We start from the raw sequence: 14,561 nt of genomic DNA, 5'->3' as shown, positions 1-14,561 counted from the left end.
TGATCTATGATCATGCGAGAACCGGTAATTAGATTGATTTGTTTGATTCAATCATGGTGACATTTTAAAGCAATGATGAACTTTGAACAGAGCACTTCTTAAAGTCTATTCCTTTGAAGATAGTTAGCGATGGATTTGATGATGATTTTATGATGCGTCAGAAGATAAAACTGAGACAAATATTTCCTTTAAAATGAACGTCAACGCATTATGTTTAAAGTATCTTTAATTTGAAACCATAAAAATTCCAACAAAACAGTTAAGTATAGGATGTACTCCGGTAGAATGAGAATACTAATAATTACATGAAAACATAATTGCACGATCTGGCAATTACCCCAATGTAAATATATGTTCATTCCGGCACAATTTAGAGAAACAAAAAAGCCCGAGAAACGATGTATCTTAAGATCCTGACAGGCCTTCACTACGGAGTACAGCCAACGCCATAGGTTTATTATTATGAATTTGCTTGAAGTGTCTTATCCAATCCGGTGCTGAAGACAGCCTCTTGCCTTAAACGACAAAAAGCTAGTCATGCTTGAAAGTGACAAAATCATATTAGGCGAAGTGGAAGGAACATTCTTTTAAATTAAATTGAAGATGAAGTGGACCTGAGCGCCAAGGGACAAGCATTTAAATGTTTACATAGGTCGAACCGTAGAGCCTGAACCTTTCGCCTGAAAGCTTCATCTTCGCTTTCATCTGCAGTGGAATGGCCCGAAGCCGTCGACACAGACGACGCGCGGAGATGAGTGGCTCGGACTAGTTTTGTCGGGCGAAGCCATTTACGAACACGGCTGATTGGCTCCGACATCGTCCCGAGGAGTGAAAGTAGGCAGCGTAATCACAGACACAACATTTTCCGTCGTCCTGTCGACCGGTCGGAACGGTCGATTAAAGTCGGACGGAGCCGAGTGTTGGGAGCTGGAAGTTGACCGTCTGCTCTTGGAATGGCTACCGGCAATGGAAAATGTGCCATAGTGTGTTTAAAATCAAACAAAACCACTCTAAAGTGAGTGTCAGGGAAAGCAGCCTTCTCGATTATCGTCATTATGTTATCTCCAAACCGAAGGATACACGGGTACGTAATGATGATTGTGATGTTTCCATTCCAGGAAATGTTGAGAACAAACGACGAACATCAATAGCATTGTTTTGACGTACTTTAACATGTGTGACATTATGTGGAACGAAAAAAATGTTAGCTTGAAATATATTTCAAATGCGCGATGCGCAAATACCACAAATGGTTTTATGGAGGTCAAGCACCCTGGAGTGTATTCGAGTTCGCTGCAATTAACATTTTTCGGAAGTCCATCCAACTATGGAGAGGTTCTAAACGCCACCCATGGAGAATGGAGAATGTCACCCGTATCTAATTATTGAACAGCGTGAACAACTTGTTCAGCTTGTATCAAAATTATTTTGATGATACTCCATGCAGGTTTTCCTCTTCACCACTGGGGGGGGGTCCTGTTCCGATATTCGTTTATGGTAACCTATCAGGCCAGTAGATATTCTATAATATTTTATATGACCACTCGTACTTCTGTCCATTTTTGCGGTTTAGACCGATTGGTTGCCGATGTTGTTTGATGTTTTATGAGTTGATTTGTATTAACCAAAAAATAACCCAACGGGATATCCTGAGGGAGCTATTCGTCTCGAACGTCACAAGCAGAGGAAATAGAATCCCATAGATGCGCAGCGGAGAGTGCGATTCCTAAATGGCGACATTTCTATCTAGTGACAACAAACAAAAAAAGGTGGACGTCAAATGTAAAGTAAAATGTAAATTCTGCTTTGCATCGTCGCACACGTCTTCCGCCAGCTGTTAATATTCATGACACATTCTGCCAGAATTTATGCTCCATCCCAGATTCGGCATGCGAACGAATGTTTACACAACGGATTTACGAGTGTTTGCACTTTTAGGAAAGAGAGAAAGAGAAGTAAAGTGAAAGTGTACCGAGCTGGCCAGAGGCAAGGTGGTGGGTATTCTGGATAGACTGGCTGATGTATGGAACACGGTTGAATTCACCCGGGTTTGGATTGATGCGAAGGTGAGACGACGACGTGGTAAATCTTCCTTTTGGCCCGATATTTCAGCAGCTGCATTTTGTGGATACAATGGCACAGAAGCATCCTCTTGCCAAGTACACCAACGCGTTGCTCTGAATAGGTGGCAAGGAAAATAAATAAAATGTTGCACCCGACCCTCGACATCAACGCATGGCCTAAAGTGCAACCTGCATCGGATGGGAATATTTGATAGAAAGGAAATAAAAATACGGGTCTTTTAGAGGCAGAGAGGATGTGAACGGTAAAGCTGGGAGTTCGAGGCACACATCGTGCCTGGCGTGGGCTACGATGCAGGAGAAGTGAATACACTAAAATGCAAACGAATCTGCAATCAACTGCAGTCTTCATAACTTCAAGCGGGTTCGTATTATGATAGTGGTAGGTTTTACTTTTATAACATCTAGCACTAGCACCATATGAGCAAGAGTCGGTTGAGTATGTGACGAAGCGAGCAAAATAGAGCAGAAGACCCAAGGGCACCGAAACCCAAATTGTGTGAGAAAAATGGCACCATGCATCCCAAAAACCGGGTGATTGAATTCTCAAGTGCCCTCGACATGTGTGGAGGGGAAGGGTTTGAAATGCCAACCACTTCATGAGTGACCGAAAAACGGCCATGACATGCCAACGCCACTCGGCTATAAAGGGGGCTGGGCACTAAAAGGATAATGCGAATGTCATGTATGGACTACGCACATTACCGGAGAGTAAGCAGATTTTCGTGTCGGATCGAAAATTATAAAACCCAATGAAGCACTAGCGAGGCAGTTCTCCACTGCCGACTCAGCAACATTTGCTGCCATTGATAATGATGAGCTCCATGACATCATGAGCCACGAACAGCTGACGCACCTTTTAGCGTTCGAGTTTCACCGGTTTTTCTCCCCCATTTTCGGGAAAAAGCGTTCACTTCATGCCACGGGCGATTGGTTGGGGTGAGTGTTTGTGACGCATTAAATTTTCCTGCCTCCGTTTAAAAGCTTTTGGTGGATTAACCTTTTTGACTGGCGAGTGATTGAAATGGTTAATTTTTAATGCAAAGCTCACACAATACCCTGCCACGATTTAAGGATTAACGGGACATTAAGCCGGAACACGTATTTGGTTGCACAATCTTTATCGCTTCATTTCAAGGGAACAATTTTATACAGACATTATTATCATGTTTAGACATTATTTCACTACAGAGACCATTGATCTTTGACCAATGCAACCTGCATAATTTTCCTTATTTATACATAATTAAAAGCATTGTTTTTTTTATTCTTTCTTTTAAATATATTTTCATATATATTAGCAATATTAATCGTATATGAGAATTTATGATCCGAATTTTGATTACGATAACGATTGTTTTAGCATCGAAATGTGTCAAAGCTGTGATATGCAAATGATTACTAACATTTTTTTTTCTTATTCATTGGCAAATTTCCGTCAATTCAGATCAATCGGAATGGACGGTTGGATGGAGCATGGATTCGACATCTTATTATAAACCTGTCAACATTGACGTGTGATGCTGCTAATACATTGGAAAGAGGGTTTTCAAGCAGAACCAATTCCTGAAACAGTATTCACCTTACATCCACATGTTTTTAGATTCGTTTTTTAGATTTCAAACCGACTCGAGGAGTGGCGCTCAGCATGACAAACCGGTGTGGGGGCCATTGGCCACATGTTCATGTTCTACGAGGAAACCCTGCAGGGTAGAAATCGATGGCGTAAAATTTGCATATCCATCCCATGGTGTTTGCGTCCCGTCCCGACTGTTGATGGAATGCAATTTTTCGCATCCGTGTGTCAAACACAACGAGCGCGACAAATCGATGGTGACATGTGAGCGCGCGTTTGCATGTTTGATGCATATTAGATTCACAGTCGAGACGATGATCATCTAATCTACTATCAAGCCCCTTCCCCCGGTCAGTTCCGTCCCGCATCGACAGCGACATCTAGCGATGAGGCAACAAAATAACAATGAAGTTGGGTTTGAATAGGTTCATAAATTAACTGAGAATGGAATTTGATGAGCTGATAACGCGACTCCACCGACACGTCGCGGTTTCGGGCGTGTATTTGCATGCATTTATGTGTTCCTGTCGAGGCGGTGGTGGACACATACAGTGCGCCATGACACGCAATGGGGCTTGGAACACCCGGAGATCCTGCCGAGCCCGTCTGATGTTCGATGCTAATGGCGGGTAATAAATGGGTCTCGACGAAATGAGGCCACCCGGTGTTACCGTTTTCGTGTCACCGCAAGTGCCGTCGAATTTAATCCATCAGTCTGCAGATACTGCGACACACACGAGCACGCTGTCGACAATATAACCGTGTTATGTTCGTAAAGAGCATACATCCTGCTCCTTTCAGCGGTCATCCAGATTCTCTGTCTCATCCGATGCGCAATGATGCGAGAATGGCAGCTTTCCCGAGCTATCGAACTCATCAACACCGTGGCCATGCTAGCAACATCCTGATTAGAATTTATAATCATCACCTCTTTGCACACCAGGATGTCCTCCGATTCCTCTGATCACATTTTGGTCCGTTGGAGTGAGAAGATGCTCAAACAGGTTGATGTTTAGATTCGGCGAAGGACGCGGGATAAATTTAAACATTGTTTCTCTACCTTTCGCTGGATTTGATGAGGGTTATCAGGGACCAAAATAGTTTTCGAGTAAATTACAAATATTTGTAACGTCAGTCAATCTCGACAGGTTGTATTTTAGATCCTTAGTTTCATCCAATCTCAAGAAATAAAAATACGGATTTGTGCATATCCCTGGTGTTGACATGTTTCCTCTAACTCATCACGCAAGATAAGCTTCCCGTGTGGGTGTTGTTTACTTAAGTGATAAAGAAACACCGATTCGTTTGTAATAACAGATTGGTTTACCAGCAATCCTTTCCAGCTCGGCTTCGCCTACCGCAGAAACCGGAGAGCCGGAAGATACTCCCTAGGATCTGAGCATCAGTATAACAAAAGTCGAGCAATTTATTGGCTGCGTTGGAGGACGGGCAAACATGGGTCTACCCACCACAACCCCCAGGTTTCATCTTGTTGGTACCAGCCCCCTTTGACGGTCTTCTAGTAAACGTTCTTCCGACGCCAACGGGCGAGAGTTGCGCCATTCCTAGAGCACTTCTTGAGCGCTGGGACAGATTTGACTTACAAATCTACGGAGAACCGGTTAGTACGGGCGGGGTTGTGGCTAGGATGCAAACGGGAAAATACATCCATTTCCAGGCTCTAGTGGTTGCGAGTGTAAGTGAAGGCTGAGCTAAGGAGGCAGTCTTCATCCGTTTGGGGGGATATGCTTTCGGGGGATGTGGAAAGAAGGCGCACATACAACCATTGGAAACGAAATATCCTTGCGGGTTTGGTCTCGGTTCAGCCAGATATACTACGGATGCTGGTGTAGATGAGCATGTAATTATGTATGTTTACAGATATCATAAGGCATGTGCAAGTCAAAATGGTAGGTGTGTATGTCGCTAGGGAACTAGCAATTTGCGGAGCTAGCAATATTGTGGCGGCGCCGAAGTTGGTGGTAACCGGAGACGTTGGAATGGATACGTTGTTCTTGGTATAGCCGCACTACCGAACGGAATGTTCAAGAAAACACCGGTGACCAAAATTGGTAATTTAGCCGACGTTGAAGAATATTTCGAGCGTTTAATTAAACCGCAGTCGTGCGATGGATTGATGATGTCCCGGAGATTGTTGGTACGTGATGATGAAGTTATGCCAACCCATCCCGGGTCAAGGGACACCCGACTAATAAGTAGTCCTAGCTTGCAAGAATTTACTTTCGTTGATTTTATGGTACGCAGTTAATAGAATACCCTGATCAAGTCGTGTTGCACTTTTGATAATTAGAAACATAGGTTTCATTACGCAGTATTTTGTGTACATTGTTGTAGAATGAGAAACATATTTTCTAAAATGTATCTCCTTCACCAACTTCAACCCCTTTTTATTTTTAGTATGTTGAAATTTAAAAAAATGGAAGAAAACTGAAAGCGTGACAATCACCAAAGAACTGTCTATTTGTTCAGTAAATTTAGATAATTTTACTCTAGTTAAGATGATGACAATAGTGAGCAGTGAAATGAGGATAAGAAAAAAAGTCTCTTTTTGTACTCAGTCTGACAGCCGAGAGCCATATTCCGCTCCAATAAACTGAAGGGTGAACCGGATTGTTGTCTGGAACGCATCTCTATGCAACATAATCCACATTGGTATTTCCAAGCATAGTAACGTGAATACGGCCTAGAACAGAAATAGACCTCAAATCTCGGTAGAAAAAAAAAACTAGCTCTATTCTCAAGTCCTGTCTCGCATGACAGACGCATATAATCATAAGCTGACAGTGCCCATGTCGTTCGGCTTAGCGACTGAGGAGCAGGTTCAGGGATGCATTTATGTTATGCCATTACTTTTGTGCGGTTTTGTGTATCTACTGACAGAATGGAGTCGTTGATACCGACCGCTGAAGAGGCGTTCCTAAACATTGCAACACGGTCGGTTTTGGGTTGTCCGTCTCCCCGAAGCGGTCCCGAAGGGTTCTAGAGCGCCTGTTAATTATTTCGTTCTACAACCTGCTGCCTGTTGGTTTCAAAATTATGTTGACAGATGTGTTAAAGCGGCCCCGTGGTACCCCTTTCCGTGTGACATGAATGGCACGGCCCTGATGTTATGGTATTTGGTCGTCACGGTGACGGAGGGAAAAAGAACACAACCGAATAACCAAGAAAAGGTGGATGTGGTTCGAAAACGCCGTCGACCAAAGGGAAACTTGCCACACAAACGTCACGCCTTGGTAAACACCCGACGCCTATCGGTGAAGATCAGTAAAAAAACTCCGAATAACCGGACCAATGGATTTACGGAAGCTCAACCAATGTGACAGATTTGACAAACAATGACGCGGCGTTTCCCTGACTGTCCCGGGAAAGAAATAAGGTGAATGACGGGGCCTCTAAATGATTCCATCGGGCATTGGACCAACAAAGCCGAAAGCCACATGTTCGTGGGTTGGGGATTACTTTCTTCCCCACAAAGTTTTGATCGGATCGTTTACGACACGAGTGCATTCGATGTGCATTGATTGACTGGAGGCAGAGAGACTTATCTGATGAGTGATCGAATCGCCTTGATTGTGGCCAAACGAAATCGCGATGTCATCGAACCTAAAAAGAAAACATTTCTTTGCTCCCACGTTTTTAAAAAGGCCCCGACTCATAATCGTGAGCCTTTGGTGAAGTGTGTTGGTTTTGGGAAGTGGTTATTGTGACAGCTGAAACGCCATTGGGTAATCGAAATGTTGAATCGACAGTTCGTATGATTTTTGGAATGACAAAAAAATCTATATCAATGGATCACCATAACGGATAAGCAAACACATTCCATTTAACAAACAACAAATTGTGGGAGTTGTCCTTTTCCTTTCAAAGTAATCTCCAGTTTTTAACTTGTTGCTGAATATATAATTATAAATTCAAAGTGCAAACATGTCTACAGAGTATGTCTACGTCTATGTTTAAAAAATTATGTGTTTATGATGCAAGATCCTTCACGCCCGAGACACTCCTTAAATATTGACTACCTTCTAGCATTCCTCAGCTAGTCAGGCTTGGCAAAAACAAAACCAAAACGTTCGATAAGTAGTCACAAAAAACACAGTTTATGACTTCATCCCTTCTTTGGGTCGAACGCCTTTGACAATTTAAGGCGGTGTGGGCTCACCACAATGGTCAATGAGTGGCAAGTTTGAGGTTTGAAGACCTTTTATACCGCGCAAGTCCGAAGGTGCGAAGGCAAACTCGATAACAAAAACCGTTGGTCGAGTAAATTTCAAGCCAAATTGATTTTCCACTTCCACCAAAGAGGTTAAATACTTAATCTGATTTATGCTTTCAGATAAAATCATCCTGTTTTCGTTTCCCGGCAAGCGCATACATGCAGGGCACGTTTCGTACACCGCTACTACACTGTGGCCACCTTTCTTCACTTTCCGGTGTTACGGGGTTTGGGATGCATTCCGGTGGTTTCCGCTCCATCGGTCCTGTTATTCTTCTTCGCTTATCAGTTTTCCAACACCAACGCGTTGAATTTGATCATCCTTTTTACCGTTCTTTAACCAGTGTTAGTGGCAAGAAATTGCACTCTGGCGGTGTGCTGAAGTGCCTCGCGGCTGTTGGAGGACGCTAAGGGATCGCTTTACCGACTGGAGAATGTGGAAGTGCTTACCTGGAAAAAAAGAGGGGAAAAGAAAGAAAAAAGGAACAGTTAATTGACTGATTAATTATTACCGGTCGGATAAGGGTGAAGAAAGGGATAAAAGATAAAGGCATACCCGAGGTAGCCGAAGTTTTTGGTTTTAAAAAAAGGTCCAGCTACGTTGGAGAAGTAGGTACTCGAGACTAATTAAGATGTTGTACGGTTCGGAAGAGTACAATTGATTCGTCGGGAGCAACACATTCGAAAAAAAACTCGATCGATATATTCAGTTGGCCAGAGGGGGAAATTATATCGATTGGCAAGAAAAAAAACTCAAAATTTTACAAACAGACAGAAGAACAAATTTTCAAATCACGCTGTTTTTTAAATAAAGAGGCAAACCAGGCGCTTTTTACAGCTCTATCAATCTCAGAAAATTCGATGACTCCCCATTGAACACGTGTTTAAGATTATGTTCAAACTCGCGCGTAGACATTCTCCATGGAACTTCGACAGTAGGATAATGCCTTCTACAACATAACACGATAAGAAACCAAAATGCAACAGTTCCAGGGTCAAGGGGGATCAACAATATATCACTCCATTGGATGAATACGTACGCCTCCAATCAGCGCGGCATATCTCGGATGTACCATAAATCTTTCACATACCCAATGTTTCCCTACCACCCTCTTAGGCGGGTGTTTTTTGTTGGGGGATCTTAGCTTTTTTTCGGATTTGGCATTTTTCCGAGAACACCTTCCCGCTAACAGGCCGCAAGCCACCCAATCTGATTATAAGAGATTCTCCTGAAGAAGCGACTGGAAAATGCGCATTTGTAAGCCTATTAGAGTGTCGAGATTGAAAGCCAACGACAAAGTGATACGTTTATGTTTCCATCTTCAAAAAGCATTACGCGTTACCTTACTTGCATTTTTTGCTTCCCATAAGTACAGTTTAATGAATAAGAGTGGTGAGATAGATGGCGGTTGTCATTTTGTTGTGAAGCCGAGGCTGATATCGCGGGGGATTTGATTCGATATAATTTTTAGACTAAGTTGAATGTGATTGGTTGCTTTCTTAGCTGTTCACATTGCCGTGCCACCTTAGGAAGGAAGTCGGAAAGCTTAACTAATGGTACAGACAGGGCATACATAGGAAGAGGGAGTTTGTCTCCATCCATTGCTCCGGACTAAAAAAAATCTCAACCACAATACGGACGAACGACGGTCGTAAATTGTGACTGGAGCGAATTTAATTTGACCGCTGCGTGCGATGTGTCGGCGGCTTTTCTCCATGGTTGGTGAGGTGCGTGGTTTGAGCTGGCAAAATGTGGTTTTTCTTCCCCCTCTTAATACCAACACGGTGATTAATGGGTCTTCCATTTTGGGTGGGATCAGCCTTCTTACCGGCAGTGATGCATCGGAATCGATCTGAATCGTCAATATATTACCGGTGGAAGGTGAAGTCTAGCCGTCTGGACGCGCGTGTGACTTGTACCTCCGTTGGGGGTTTGCTTTCTTGGGCAGGTCCTCGAGGACAGCGGCACCGAAAGAGACGGGAAAGCTTTCACCCTGACTGTCCGCTAAACACAGGCAAAAATCATCATCCAACGTTAATTGCCCCGACGGTCGTAAATTTCGTCGCATCCCGAACGCTTTCCCGGTCGGAACGTGGATACGTGCGTTGCGTTGGTGTTTTGGGTGACGTTTCGTTTTCCCTTCAAGTCCCAAAGTACAGGTATAAGACTTAAAGAATTATGAATACTTTTGTTTATACAGCGAACCGTCTGGACCGGGGCAGCGCCATAAATGTTTTATTTCACTCCATTTACTCGGCATTTGACCAAGGCACCTTCGCAATAAAAAGAAATCCACGGCTCGTAGTGTGCGATGCATAAAGGCGGGCCGGGGCGGGTCGAAACAATATGTCAAATTAATGGCTCCTGACAAGATGATTTGATTATGCAAAATAGCAGCAACCGCGTGATGAACCGTGCATTTTGCTTCGTTCTGTTCTGTGCATGCGTCTTGCCTTATAATTGGAATTATTCTTTACAATAAATTAACTCACTTGTACGGTAACGGACAATACATTTATCTTATGTATAAGTAATAATCAAGAATGAAATCCTAATGTTTGACATTTGTCAACGTTAATGTAATTTGCTACTGAGAAAATCAGAAAATAGCCAAATAAAACCTTAACTTTGAACACTGGCATGCTGTCAATATACTTTTGTGGAGTTATAAAAATAATGATTAAACAAATTTTGAATATCTCAGGATCAAATATGTCATATTCGAATTCATATGGATGATTTATTGGATCGCGTGTTACGGAATATATTTTTGATAAATGCTTAAAGTATGTCTTCCATGTCAAATCTGATCCGATTACACCTACGAACCTGCCAGAAACGGTTGAGATGTGGAACATGGACGTTCGCCTGAAACAACAACCCTTTCCGTAAGAACATCTTTCGGCTCATCTTACGGTTCGCTTCTTTGCACGCCGGTGCTATCAGCGATAAATCTTCAATTTGTGCACCCTTCAGCTTTCATCACGTCATGTCTCGGATTACGTGTTTGCAGGGGATCGTCTTTTTTTTACGTTGTTGAACATACCAAAAACGAGTGTAGGACGCTGGGAAGATCGGTAGCGAAAAATGGGATGCAAGGAACGAGCGAAAAACAAATAATACTTCGTATAAATTACTCATTAGTTTGCCGGTCATATCAGAGATCTTGCTGAGATGGTTGGGGCGTTTTTGTTTTTTAGCTTTAAAATTTCAACCATGCCCGTGATGTCCGCTTCGTCCTTGAACAAATGATCGTGGGACGTCGGGGTTATACATCATCCCTGGCGTTGGCAGAACAACTTGCTTCATTTTTCATAATTTGATATTTCAATAAATCTCCGCAAGGCAAACATCTGACCAAATCAGAGACAGACTATCTCGCTTTACGGGATGTTTCACTCAAGAGCGAACACACCCTTCGCTGCCGAACGAAGGCTGCATTATTCCTGAAATTGTCGACTGTCGAGAACTCTAGAACTTTTAATGTTCAATCGAACCCACCGTGCAGCATCGTCGGAGGGAACATTTCTTACTGCAGCAAAAGATATATAGAGAGCCCAGTGCATCTGCCATGTCCGATTTATGATAAAGACGTTAAGGACTCTTCGGTTCGCTGGCGTCTCTGTGATTTTCATTCTGTTCCCATTCCATAAACACTTAAAAAAGGCAAAAATAATATCCAGAAGCTTCGAATTGTTGGAAGAAGCCGGAAAAGACCGTGAGCGAAGCAGTACACCCTTCTTAAGGCATGAAAAAAGGATGATAAAGGACATACAGTGAGAAACAGACAGAAAGGTTAAAAAACGAACTCTATGTTCGGCCAACGGGATGAAAAAAATAAAAAGAAAACTACACCATTGCTCATCCCTTTCGAAGTTGATGAATATTTTAAGACGGTGCTCCGATCCAGAATGTGGCCCGAACGTTCAGAAGGAATCGAAGGAAACACCTCCCAACCCAATCCGGCTCCGCAAGCGCTGGTCGAGGATGACTTTATAAAAATAAAAATATTTATAATTTATGTGCTCGAAAAATTCAGTTGGATGGTAAAACTATCGCCTGGGAATCGTGTTGTGGTTGGGATGATTTCAAGATCTTGCCTTGCCGGTCGAATTGCGGAGACATTCTTGGTATCGTGCTGTGTTTTACCACGAAAGAAGGCGCACCGTGTGGCTCCGGTGGGGCGCACTTTTCCAAGAAACATTAGTGGCAGACATTTTCCCTATTGGTTGGTGGTGATTTTATTTCATTTTATGGTTTCTTCTTTTTCTCCATCGAAACTGGACCATGACGCTTTGGGGGTGGGCATTAAGACTCGTTTTTTAAAAGAAAACAATCCGTTTTGCTAAATCAAACACCGCTTGGGAAGGTTTTCGATTGCGCAAATGCTTTGTGTGGACGGTAGAGTTTGCCAGATTTTTATTGTTATATTGTCAATATTTTCCTCCCTTTGCCGGGTGGTCTAAGGCGATATCATTTCGATTTTATTTTTCAAAAGATTTATTTTTGCTTTCACCGTGGTTGTTGTGCATCATCGTTTGAAGGATACTCTCTTATTCAGTAAACCATTTGCAGGCGGGGACATTCGACTTTCCCGGTTCATTTCCGATTCAAAATATATTTGTCAAAATAAAATAAATGTAGGTGCTACGCAGCAAAATGGGTGGCCTCAGGGGATCGCAACGTCCGTTAGGAGATATTATTCGATGGAAAGGATAAATGCTATTTATTATGAATAGATTTTCTTCCGATGAATTATTGTGGCATCTCACTCTTTTTTTTTTCTAAAAATACACTCAGATTCGTAACAGATATCACACTAAAAGATGTCTGTAAACATTAGCGGGACTATTTATCCATTTCATGGAGTGGACTTCGGGGAGTCCCGCTGTGCTGTTCCAAGGCTTCCAAACGGAAAACATCAATCCACAAACCCGTGAGGACGGTTGTCCATCACATTACCCGATTTCAACGTGGCGTTGGTGGTAAGATGCAACGCCACCGACAGTGTGATGTTTATGTTTGTGTTACCGAATCGTAATTGCTAAGCAAACATGGAATCACTTTCTTCAGCCGATCGATGCAGCTCGTGGCGGTAGAAAATGGGGAGCTCGGATTAAGTTCATCTCCCATTATCACGTCTGCCCGGGACTGGTTTCTTCGCATCGTTTAGCCTGAAGCGCAGGGAAAACCTTGTTTACATACAGTGCCGACACTCTAATGCTTTTCGCACCAGGAGGTTGAACATCTTCCGACGCTTCCGGTAGTTAATTAATTCATATCAAAACAACATCGGAAGCCGAAGAGAGTAAGTGATGGTGAAAAAGTTTGTGAAAAAAGTATCATGTCTTCAAAAACGATGAAAAATGTTTGCTTGAGTCTCGCATTCCAAATCAAAAGTCTTCACTTCGTAGGGGCGTTTTTTTCTCCGCGACAGACTAAACAACTAGTGACCGACCGACACATGTGCACATCCACCACCCTCCCACAGCAAGGAAAGTTGTCCCACAGCCGGTAATAAACTCCGGAGCGACGTCTTCCGCACCGATACTGGGCGGAAAGAAAAATCCCGACGTTCGTCATAAATTCCAGACGATCCGAAAATAGTTTCCACAAAGTTTTCTGTCTACCGAGCTCCGGTTGTGGGCGGGGTGGCATTGATGGCGGAGTTCCAATATCCATCCTGCAGTTCGTTATTTTGCCCGCACTTTATTCAATTGTACCACCGCCGTAATGGAAAAAGGAAATCACATCACTGTAGTTTTCAAATGAACGGTTCTGAAATCATCCGACCTGAATAGGAGTGCAAACTTTCCGATCAAGTTTTTATTTTTATTCTATTGCATCAGCGCTTAGAGTGCATCGGATGCGAATGGTTGCAATCGTGTAGGAAAAAGTGTACGCCAAGGACAGTTTGATGAAGTGCAACGGGGAGCTCATTTATCTTTCTTTGCACTTTCCTAACGATGAGCGATCAGCGATCGAGTGCATTAGATGCGAATGTAGCGGAAAAGCATCATTTTCCTGGTGGTGTTGATTTCGCTCCTTCCGTGGAAAAGATGATTTATAGAGTTGTTTACGATGGAATAGTTGGAGAAAGTTTCAAGCAAAGAACCAAGAAAAAGTAAATCTCTTTTTCGTCGTCATCAAAAGTTTTTCTTTGCAATTATACTCATCCAACCATTCAATAAATTGATTTTAGATTTTGGATCGGAACATGAAAGACTCTGTTCAAAAGACATTACTGATCAAACAAATAAAAAAAGAGAAAGAAGTTGTTTTTCACAGCGTGGTGGAGTGGAAAAATTTAAAACATCAAACGTGACTGATAAGTTGTTACGTCTTCATTTTCACTTCCTTGAAGTGTACATAAACCAACCGTGACACGAAAGTGAATTCAAATTTTCTATTTTCGCCCTCGCCATTCCTCCACCCCACTCTTTTTTCCCCCGCTGGTAATAGAACTCCAACCCCCACACAGCTTCCACTATGGTGGCATTTTTATTCGTCTTGATTCGGACATAAATTTCACTGCAACATTTTTCTTCGTCGGAGGATCGGCTTTCGTTCTGCTGCTGCGGCTGTCGTATGTGATTCTCGTTCGTTCGGTTCATATCTTCGTACCAGTGTGCCCACCACTTTTGTTCCAACTTTTCTGCGTTCAATTTC

At 42.8% G+C, this 14,561-nt stretch overlaps 1 protein-coding gene across 1 annotated transcript in view; it reads right to left on the bottom strand.

Annotated features, from left to right (window-relative positions):
• LOC131284475 (protein slit) overlaps positions 1–14,561 on the bottom strand; it is a 103,210-nt gene that overhangs the window by 16,364 nt on the left and 72,285 nt on the right. The window lies entirely within an intron of this gene.

The sequence above is a fragment of the Anopheles ziemanni genome, chromosome 3 (assembly GCF_943734765.1).
Source record: "Anopheles ziemanni chromosome 3, idAnoZiCoDA_A2_x.2, whole genome shotgun sequence".
NCBI classification, from domain to species: domain Eukaryota; kingdom Metazoa; phylum Arthropoda; class Insecta; order Diptera; family Culicidae; genus Anopheles; species Anopheles ziemanni.
This window is presented reverse-complemented; position numbering and strand designations above follow the sequence as displayed.